Source organism: Muntiacus reevesi, chromosome 4 (genome assembly GCF_963930625.1).
Source record: "Muntiacus reevesi chromosome 4, mMunRee1.1, whole genome shotgun sequence".
Lineage (NCBI taxonomy): Eukaryota > Metazoa > Chordata > Mammalia > Artiodactyla > Cervidae > Muntiacus > Muntiacus reevesi.
In genome coordinates this window covers 64,680,081-64,691,491 of record NC_089252.1, presented here as the reverse complement: position 1 = coordinate 64,691,491, position 11,411 = coordinate 64,680,081, and the positions used below count along the sequence as shown (strand labels likewise).

Here is an 11,411-nt window from a genome sequence, read left to right as displayed (position 1 = left end):
CCCCAACCAGTGTGAGTGTGTTTGAGATTGTATTACACAGTGCAGAGAAGGCTGAGTTTCACTCAGCCTACAGGCTACAGTTTCACTCAGCCTACAGGCTACAGTTTCACTCAACAAGGCTATAGTTTTAGCTTGCTCATGAGCCCACCTTGCCAGGCTGCCATCATGCTAACCACAGGTCACACAAGGAGGTCTTATGCCACTAAACGTTCCAGTTTTACAACTGATTCCACTCTTACACGTTCTATTATCACCTGAGAACTCTTTGGTCATAATGTTGGCTGGCCCCTTCGATTATAACACCGGTTTTCTCTCGGAACAGGACAGTCTGATTATACGGTCATGGAAATCCCATCTCCATGGTGGATGATCAGTGTCATTTTATTCAATGAATCAGTCTTTTGGTTTTGTATCAATTTGTTCATTGTCACATTAGAAATTATTTATTGGGGAACTTCCTGTTTCCTTTAGGTTATGCCGCCTGAACAAGAATTATTCTACTTTACTTTCAATTAGCAATAATCGCGCCTCGGATAAACCTCATTGGCTACGATACTGCCACTGCGCAAAGCTGTCTACTTTACTTTCAAAAATCCATATAGATCATCTAGAAAAGAAAAAGCAAACAAAATTATAACCCATCATTACAACATCCTAAGGAGATTTAAAGAACTTACAACTTTCAGTTTACATATAAGTACTTGAGGGGCAGATATTACAAAGGGAAGGGAAGGGTACAGAGGGAAAGCAATCATTTTAGAGCAAGGTGACATCCTCTTCTCTGCCCCTCTCTCTCAGATCACCATGGGGAGGCCACCTGCCGTGCTGGGAGGACGCTCAAGCAGCAGTGTACAGAAATGAGGTCTCCGGCCAACACCAGGAGAGGAGAAGACTCCTGCCAAAGGCACGTCAAGGAGCCGCCATCAGGCTTCAGGAGCCCTCGGCTCTGCCTGACACCACTCCCCCTCCGTGACAGAGCCTGCACCAGAGCGACCCAGGCGAGCCACTCTTGTTCCCTTGACCCACTGGAATGGTAATCGTGACACATGCGTGTTGTTTCACGTCATTACGTTTGGATTTATTCGTTACATAGAAATACACACCAGATACATGGCAGGCCAACTGGGAAGGGCTTGAGAATGCCTGTAGCCAAAGGTGTCAGTCTTGGGAGGTACCGCTCTGGAAGGCAAAGCCGTGAGGGAGAGGCCTCCCTTCCAGGCTTGAGGATGAAAGGAAACATGTTTATAAATGAAGGTTCTTACAGAAACACGGGAGAATTGTAGAATCTGCTCTTTGGTTTACAAAATTTAAATGTGCTTTGTCTCCCACGTGTTACTCATTAGCAATCAAGATATTTATTCAAATTTTCCCTTTTTCTTTTTTTCCTATGTTACCGTGACAAGTAACATTTATGCAGTATTCATAAATCCTTGTCCCATACCCTTCCTTTATTCTTCAGAAATATTTTTAAAGAGGAAGTGGGGGAGGAGCAAGATAGAAGTCGGGGATTAAGAGGTACAAACTACTATGTACAAACTAAATAAGCTATAAGAATACAGCACAGGGTATATAGCCAATAATTATAATAACTATACGTGGATATAATCTTTACAAATGGTAAATCTTATGTTCTTCTTATGCCCTTCTTATGTTCTTTAGAAACATGCTTTGGGGAATTTCCTGGCCGTCTAGTGGTTAGGACACAGTGCTTTCTCTGCTAGGCCTGGGTTTGATCCTTGGCTAAGGAGATAGGATCCCACAAGCTGGGTGGCCCAGCTAAAAACAAATGAAAACATTTTTAAGAGGGATGGGGTGGGGCAAGATAGAGGTAGAAGATTAAGAGATACAAACTATTGTGTATAAAATAAATAAACTACAAGGATATATTGTACAGTGCAGGGAATATAGCCAATAATTAGAACAACTACAAATGGAGTATAAGCTTTAAAAATTGTGAATTACTATGTTGTAAACCTCTATATGTCAATTAAAATCACTGTCATAAAATACATATAAGATTTACCCTCTTAATTATTTTAAGTATATAGTTCAGTGCTATTGAATGCATTCGTAGCCTTATGCAGCCATCACATCTCCATAACTTTTTCATCAGATAAAGCTAAACCCTCAACCTCTTCCCGTCCCTGGAAACTGGCTCACTGTCTCTTTCTGTGATTTTGGCTGATTTATGTGCCTCATACAAGTAGAATCATACAGTATGAGGTGTCTAGTCTTTCCCATTCTGTTGTTTTCCTCTGTCTCTTTGCAATGTTCATTTAGGAAGGCCTTCTCATCTCTCCTTGCTACTCTCTGAAAATCTGCATCCAGTTTGGTGAGTCTTTCCCTTTCCTCATTGCCCTTCACTTCTCTTCTTTCCTCAGCTATTTGTAAAGCCTCCTCAGACAACCCCTTTGCCTTCTTGCATTTCTTTGTCTTTGGGATGGTTTTGATCACTGCCTCCTATTCAAAGTTACAAAGCTCCGTCTATAAGTTCTTCAGGCACTGTCTCTACCAGATCTAAACCCTTGAATGTATTTGTCACCACCACTGAATAATCATAAGGGATTTGATTTAGGTTATACATGAAAGGCCTGGTGGTTTTCTCTACTTTGTTTTAGGCCTGTATTTTTCAATAAGGAGCTGATGATCTGAGCCACAGTTAGATCCAAGTTTTGTTTTTGCTGACTTAATAGAGTTCCTCCATCTTTGGCTGCAAACAACACCATTAGACTGATCACAGTATTGACCATCTGGTGATGTCCACGTGCAGTCATCTCTTTGGTTGTTGAAAGAAGGTTTTTGATATGTCCAGTGTGTTCTCTTGACAAAACTCTGTTAAACTTTGCTTCATTTTGTACTCCAAGGCCAAACTTGTCTATTATTCTGGGTATCTCTTGACTTTCTTATAGCTCAGTCAGTAAAGAATCCGCCTGCAATGCAGGAGTCCCCAGTTTGATTCCTGAGCCAGAAAGATCCCCTGGAGAAGGGAAAGGCTTACCACTCCAGTATTCTGGCCTGGAGAATTCCAAGGACTGTATAGTCCATGGGGTTGGAAAGAATCGAATGTGACTTTCACTTCCTTGACTTCCTACTTTTGCATTCCAATCCCTTATAATGAAAAGAACATTGTTTTTTGGTGTTAGTTCTAGAAGATCTTTAAGTCTTCGTAGAACTAGTCAACTTCAGCTTCTCCAGCATCAGTGGTTGGGGAATAGGCTTGGAATACTGTGATTTGAATGGTTTGCCTTGGAAACAAACTGAGATCATTCTGTCGTTTTTTGAGGTTGCATCCAAGTAATAGCATTTCAGACTCCTTTGTTGACTGTTAGGGCTGGTACATTCCTTCTAAGGGATTCTTGCCCACAGTAGTAGGTGTAATGGTCTTCTAAATTAATTACACCCATTCCCATCCATTTTAGTTCACTATTTCCTAAAATGTTGATGTTCACCCTTGCCATCTCCTGCTTGACCATGTCCAATGTATCTTGATTCATAGAACTGACATTCCAGCTTCCTATGCAATATTATTCTTTGTATCATCCGACTTTACTTTAACCACCAGGCACATCCACAACTGAGCATCATTTTCACTTTGGCCTGACCGCTTCTTTCTTTCTGTAGATATTAGTGATTGCCCTCTGCTCTTTCCCAGTAGCGTATAGGACACCTTCCAACCTGGGGGACTCATCTTCCAGTGTCATATCTTTTTGCCTGTTCATACTGTCCATGGAGTTCTCCAGGCAAGAATGCTGGAGTGGGTTGCCATTTCCTTCTCCGGTGGACTGCATTTTGTCAGTACTCTTCACTGTGACCCATTTATCATGGGTAGCTCTGCATGGCATGGCTCGTAGCTACACTGAGTTACAAGAGCCCCTTTGCATGACAAGGCTGTGATCCATGAAGGGGTTACGTGTATCCGTTCTCTTTCAAATTCATGTCTCATTTAGGTTACTACAGAGCGCTGAGCGGAGTTCCCTGTGCTATACAGTCAGTCCTCATTGCTTTTCTGCTTTAAATATAGCAGTGTGTTCATGTCACGCCTGAACTCCCGGTCTGTCCCTCCCCTGAACGTCTACCCTGGCAACCATAAGTGGGTTCTCTAAGACTGTGAGTCTGTTTCTGTTTTGTAAATAAGTCCATTTGTATCATTGTTTAAAGATTCTCTATGTAAGTGATATCATATGCTGTTTGTCTTTGTCTGGATTACTTCACTTTACTATGACAATCTCCAGGTTCATGCTCACTGTTGTAAATGGCATTATATCATTCTATTTAATTGCTGAGTAATATTTCATCATATATATGTACCATACCTTTTTATCCATTCCTCTACTGATGGACATTTAGGTTGCTTCCATGCCTTGGCTATTGTGAATGGTGCTTCATTGAACACTGGCGTGCATGTATCCTTTCAAACCATGATTTTCTCTGGATGTATAGCCAGGAGTGATTGCTGGATCATATGGTAGCTCTGGTTTTAATTTGTTATGGAACGTTCATACTATTCACCACAGTGACTGTACCACTTTACACTCCCACCAATGGTGTAGGAGGGTTCCCTTTATTTCACATCCTCTCTGCCATTTACTATTTGTAGACTTTTTGATGATGGGCATATGGACTGGTATGAGGTGATATCTCATTGCAGTTTTAATTTACATTTCTCTAATAATTGGAAATGTTGACTGTCTTTTCATGTGCTTTTTGGCCATCTGTATGCCTCTTTTGGAGAAATGTCTATTTAGGTATTCTGCCTATTTTTTGTTTTTCTTTGTTTTTTTGATATTGAATCTCATGAGTTCTTTGTCAATTTTGAAGATTAATCCCTTGTTGGTCACATTGTTCCCAAGTATTTTCTCCCATTCTGTGGGTTGTCTTTTCAACTTCTTTATGGTTTCTTTTTGGAGAAGACAATGGCACCCCACTCCAGTACTCTTGCCTGGAGAATCCCAGGGACGGGGGAGAGCAACTTAGCAGCAGCAGCAGCAGCAGCATGATTTCTTTTGGTATGCAAAAGCTTTTAAGTTTAATTAGGCCATTTGTTTATTTTCATTGTCATTACTCTATGAGACAGATCAAAAAAGATATAGCTGTGATTTATGTCAGGGAGTGTTCTGCCCATATTTCCCTCTTGAGTTTTGTAGTATATGTTCTTACATTTAGGTCTTTAATCTATTTTATTTTTAAGTATGGTATTAAAGGATGTTTAAATTTCATTTGTTTACATGTAGTTGTCCAGTTTTCCAAACCTCATTTAGTTAAGAAACTGCCTTTATTTCATTGTATAATCTTGCATCCTTTGTTGTAGATTAGTTGACCATAGTTTTGTGGGCTTATTTCTGGACTTTCTATCCTGTTCCATTGATCTATGTTTCTGTTTTACACCAGCACCATGCTGTTTTGATGACTGTAGCTTTGTATTATACTCTGAAGTGAGGGAGTCTGCTTCTTCCAGCTCTTTTTTTCTGTCTTAAGGTTGGAAAAATTGGATTTGGCTTGCTAGTATTTTGTTGTGGGTCTTTTCATCTATGTTCATCAATGATACTGGCTTGTAATTTTCTTTTTTTGTGGTATCTGTTACTGGTTTTGGTATCAGGGTGATGGGGACCTCATAGAATAAGTTTGAGATTGTTCCTTACTCTGTGATTTCTGTACGTTGTTTCAGAAGGATCAGTGTTAATTCTTCTCTAAACATTTCATAGCATTTGCCTGTGAAGCAATCTGGTCCTGACATTTTATTTGTTTGAGATTTTAAAATTACAGTTTCATTTTCAGTACTTGTGATTGGTTTATTCATATTTCCTATTTCTTCCTGGTGTAGTCTTAAGATATAGTAACTTTTTAATAATTTGTTCATTTATTCCAGATTGTCCATTTTATTGGCATATAGTTGCTTGTAGTAGTCTCTTGTTATTCTTTGTGTTTCTGTGGTGTATACCGTAACTTCTTCCTTTTCATTTCTAATTTTGTTGATTGGAGCTTTTTTCTGTATTTTGTTGAGTTTGGCTAAAGTTTTGCTAATTTTGTTTCTGTTTACAAAGAACCAAATTTTCATTTAATTAATCTTTTCTATTGTCTTCTGCATCTCTATTTCATTTATTTCTGCTCTGATCTTTATGATTTCTTCTACTGCCTTTGGGTTTTGCTTGTTCTTTCTTTAGTTTGTTTAGGTGTGAGTTTAGGTAGTTTATTTGAGATTTTTCTTGTTTTCTGAGGTTAGCTTGTATCACTATAAAATTTCCTTTCAACTGCTTCTGCTGCATGCTGTAGGTTTTGGGTTCTCACTATAAACTTGCTTTTATTGTCATTTGTCTGTAGGTATTTTTTTATTTCCTCTTTGATTTCTTCAGTGATCCATTGTTGTTTAGTTGCATATTGTTTAGCCTTCATGTGTTTGTGGCTTTTACTGTTTTTAATTTTTTCTTGTAGTTGATTTCTAATCTCACAGGCTTGCAGTCAGAAAAGATGCTTAACATGAGTTCAGTTTTCTTAAATTTGCAAGGCTTGCTTTGTGACCCAGAAGGTGGTTGATCCTGGAGAATGTTCCATGAGCACTTGTGAAGAATGTGTATTTTGCTGCTTTTGGATGAAGTGCTTTATAAATATCAATCAAGTCTATCTGGCCTAGTGTGTCATTTAAGGATTGTACTTCCTTATTGATTATCTGATCTGTCTGTTGGTACAAGTGGGATATTAACGTCTCTCACTATTATTGTGTTTTGGTATTTATTTCTCCTTTTACAGTTATTAGTATTTGCCTTTTATATTGAGATGCTCCTATGTTGGGTGCATGAATGTTTACAACTGTGATATCTTCTTCTTGGATTGATTCCTTGTCATTATGTAGTGTCCTTCCTTGTGTCTTGTAAGAGTCTTTATTTTAAAGTCCATTATGTCTGAGATGAATATTGCTACTCCTACTTTCTTTTAATTTTCATTTGAATGAAATATATTTTTGCGTTCCCCCACTTTCATTTAGTATGTGTCCTTTGGTCTGAAATGGATTTCTTATCTGGCATATGTATGTATCTTATTTTTGTATCCATTCATCTAATCTATGTCTTTGGTTGGAGCATTTACTCCATTTACATTTAAGGTAATTACCAATATGTATGTTCTTATTGCTATTGGTTGATTGTTTTAGATTTGGTTTTGTAGATGTTTCTGATTCCCTTCCTCTTTTATTCTATTATTTTATTATATTTATTATTCTCTTATTTTTGGTATGACGACTAACTTTAGTGTTCTATTTGGATTCATTTTTCTTTTTTGTGTTTCTATCTATTGTAGATTTTCAATTTGTGGTTCCCATGAGGTTTTGCTATAGCATTATATATACAGAGAAGATTGTTTTCAGTTGCTGGTCTTTTAATTTCAAATGCATTTCTGATATCCTGCATTTGTACTTGCCTTTTCTCACAATTTCTGGTTTTGATATCATAATTGTGTGCAGATGATTTCCTACTTTTACTGTGTATTTACCTTTACCAGGAAATTTTCCCATTTGTAATTTGCTTGTTTGTAGCCTTTTCTATTCCTCTTAGAGAAGTTCCTTTAACATTAGTTTCAAAGTGGTGCTGAATTCTCTTAGCTTTTGCTTGTCTGTAAAGCTTCTGATTTCTCCATCAAATCTGAACAAGAGTCTTGCTGGGTAGAGTATTATTGGTTGTAAGTTCGTCCCTTTCTTCATTTTAAATATATCATGCCAGTCCCTTCTGACCTGCAGACATTCTGCTGAGAGATTAGATGATAACCTTATGGGAATTCCCTTGTACATTATTTGTTGCTTTTCTCTTGTTATTTTAAATATTTTTTTATTTTTAATTTTTGTCAATGTGTTTATTATGTGTTTTGGCGTATTCTTCCTTGCATTTATCCTGCCTGTGATTCTCTGTGCTTCCTGGACTTGGGTGACCGTTTAATTTATCATGTTAAGGAAATTTTCAGCTATTCTCTCTTCAAATATTTTTTCAAGTCCTTTCTTCTTCTTTTTTCCTTCTGGTACTCCTATAATGCAAATGTTGTCACATTTAATGTTGTTCCAGTGGTCTCTTAAACTCCCTTCATTTCACTTCATTCTTTTTTCTTTATTGTGTTTTAGGGTAGTAATTTCCACCATTTTGTCTTGTAACTCACTTTTTCATTCTTCTGCCTCACTTATTATGTTATTGATGCCTTCCAGTGATTTTTGTTTTTAAATTTCAGGTATATTGTTCATCTCTGTTCGTTTGTTCTTTAGTTCTTCTAGGTCTTTGTTAAACATTTCTTATATATTCTTGATCTGTCCCTCCATTCTCTTTCCAATGTCCTGGATCATCTTTACTATCGTTACTCTAATTCCTTTTCAAGTAGATTATCTATCTCCACTTTAGCTATGCTCCTGGGGTTTTATCTTGTTCCCTCATCTAGGCATGTTTCTCTGCTGCCTCACTGTGTGTAACTTTCTGTGGTTGCAGTTTCTGCTCCACTGGCTGCAGGGTTGTAGCTCTTCTGGCTTCTGCCATCTGCCCCCTGGTGGATGAGGCTTCCGGGCAGAAGGGACTGTGACTTTCCTGCTAGTGTGTGGAGCTGGATCTTGTCCCTCTGGTGGGCAGAGCCACGGCAAGTAGCATATTTAGAGATGGCTATGAACTGAGAAAGACTTTAAGCAACCTGTCTCTGGTGACCGGGACTGTGTTTCTGCTCTACTGGTTGTTTGGCCTGAGGTGTCCCAGCCTGGAATCTACATGCTTTTGGGTGGGGCCAGGTCTTGGTCAGAAAATGGTAGCCTCCTAAAGAGTCTGTGCCAATGTACACTCGCCAGAACCACCCCTGCCAGTGTCTTTGTCCCTATAGTAAGCCACAGTTGCCCTCCACCCCCACAGGAGACCCTCTCACACTCACAGGTAAATTCAGCTGTTTCTTATGAGGTCGCTGCTTTTATCCCCTGGGTCCTGTTGTGCCCAAGACCTTGTGTGCACCCTCTGAGATTTGAGTCTCTGTTTCCCCAAGGCCTGTGGAATTCCTGCGGCCAATCCTCGCTGGCCTTCAAAGCCAGTCTCTGTGGAGGACCTCCTCCCATTGCCAGACCCTTAGGCTGGGGAGCTCTGTGTGGGGCTTAGAGCTCTCACTCCTGTGGGAGGACTTCTGTGGTCCAGTTGCTCTCCAGTTTGTTGGTTGCTCCCATGGCATGCATAGGATTTGATTTAATCCTGACTGCACCCCTACTACTGTCTCCTTGTGCCTTCTTCTTTGTCTTGGATACAGGCATCGTTTTTGGTGGGTTTCAGTGTTCTGGTGGTGGTGGTGATTATTCAGCAGTTAGTTCTGATTTTGGTGTTTCTATAAGAAGGGGTGAGCTATGTTGTTCTACCCTACTATCTTGCCTCTTCCTTGCTTAATATTTGATTATCTGCTGATAACAAGATGTCTTGTGTTGCTGGACCTCAACACATAGCATCATCCCTTTCAAGCATGGATAGCAGAATTGTTTGTGAAGATTTATTAAAAAGTATTGTCCCTTACCCCACCCCTAAAATATGGTGTTAGAATCTCCTGTAGTTATTCTGATGCTCAGCCCATGATTCATACTATTGTTCTCAAGAATTCAATTTTCCCTCTGTCCTTGCCCTCTGCCTTCATTTATCCATTTATTCTCCAATTTATTAACTTTGAACTACACACCAAGCATCATGCTAGAAACTAGGGGTGAGATAATGATTAAGACTAGGTCCTTTTGGAGGTTCTAAACTTATCAGAACTACCCCTGCCTCTAGACAGCCCTTCTTGAATGCTTCTATCACCATTAGCTTTTATATTGCATTTTCTCGCTCAGAATCAAGAATATTATCCTCGATTCTCCTCCAGTAGCTTGGACTCACCTTGACACAGAACTTAGTGCATTGCACTGAAATGTTTTACAATTCTATTTCTTCTTCTCTACCATGAGCTCTTCAAGCCCAGGAATGTTATTCATTATTGTTGTTTGCTCAATAATTTTGCAACTAAGGTGTAAAGAGAGAGGCAGAGGGGAAGCTAGGAAAGCACATGGACCACCTGAATGTCACTGACATTGTCCTTAAGCATGACCTTCTGCAGTAATATATATTTATGATGTGGGCATTCTCATATTTAGTTCTCCCAACAGCCTTGAGTTATATATATACACTAGCATTTCCATTTTAAAGACCAATAGCCAGTGGTTCAAGGGGGAGCAGCATCTTGCCCAAGATCACCCTTTCTCCTCCTAAGTAGAGCATCTGGAATCTAAACTCAAGAGAACTCAATGAGAAAAGGACTTTTGTATATATGACTGTTGGAGTGTGTGTTCAGGTGTGTCTAGACTTTCCACTTCATGGAAACTTCTTGAAGGCAGAAATAATGTTTGTTTCATCATTTCTAGTAAAAAGTCAGTGTGTAACAAAGTTATCATCAGGAAAGAAATACATTCTTCAATGGACTGTTTAAATTTGTTTCTTTTGATTTGGGGCATTAAGGGTCTCTGTAATACTGCTAGAAATCTTCCATCAAGGTTATTCTCCAAGTTCTTGTGGATGACTTTGAAATTAAAATTTTTCTGTCATCTTCTGGAATGAACGCTGAGGTTAAAAAGGCATATTTCATTTCCCCCCCTTTTCCCCATGGCCCCCAAAGTCTCCTTTTTCTCACCATTGTCCTTTCCCTTGCCTGTGATATATCTGATAAATGTTTTCCTTGTATCTTCAGCTGGCCCTCTTCCTCTCATTTCTCAGTTCTTTATATTTCTAAAGCTACATTTTCCCCATGGAACTCATGCCAAATAGAATTGCCCCACACCATTTGGGAAAGGATTAGATTTGTTTCATAGGTTGTTTCTTTAGCCTTAATAAGTACTGACAGTTATTAGCTGGCCACAATTTTCTTCTCCCCTCTGCGGGTTGCATTGCCTTGCTTGTTAATGTGTAAATCATAGGTTTCTTTAATTACATACTATTGGCTTCTCCTTTCCCCTCAGAGTTAGCTGGAAAATTAGCCCAGGGCTGGGCCTCTGATAGAAATATCTAGCTGGTTTCTTCACACACTTTTGGGGATGCTGCTGGCTCAAAGTAAATTGACTTCAGTGTGTGCATATGTGTCTGTGTGTGGTTGGCTACTCTGAACATTTGGTTTGTTCTGAGGTTAAGAACATGCTGGCCTGTGTGAAAGGAGAAAGCATAGATCAGGGATATTAGCCTTCCAGACTTGGAACTATACATTCAAATGAATGAATCAAATATTGGTAAACATTATAGTTATCTTGCCACTTCTCATTATCGTCACCCTACATCTCCTCACAATCTCTCTTGATATTGCCAATCTTGTGTTTCTAGGAAAAGACTGGAAAGTTTCCACTTGATCATAAATTGACTTTATTTGAATTGGCTGATAGTAGTTATTTGAACCAGTCTGTGTGG

General features: G+C 39.1%; 1 non-coding gene across 1 annotated transcript; it reads right to left on the bottom strand.

Moving 5' to 3' along the window:
* Window positions 1–436: 436 nt before the first annotated feature.
* On the bottom strand, window positions 437–573 carry LOC136167951 (U4 spliceosomal RNA). The gene has a single exon (XR_010663125.1). It is a non-coding gene; the product is annotated as a U4 spliceosomal RNA (small nuclear RNA).
* Between the last annotated feature and the right edge of the window lie 10,838 nt (window positions 574–11,411).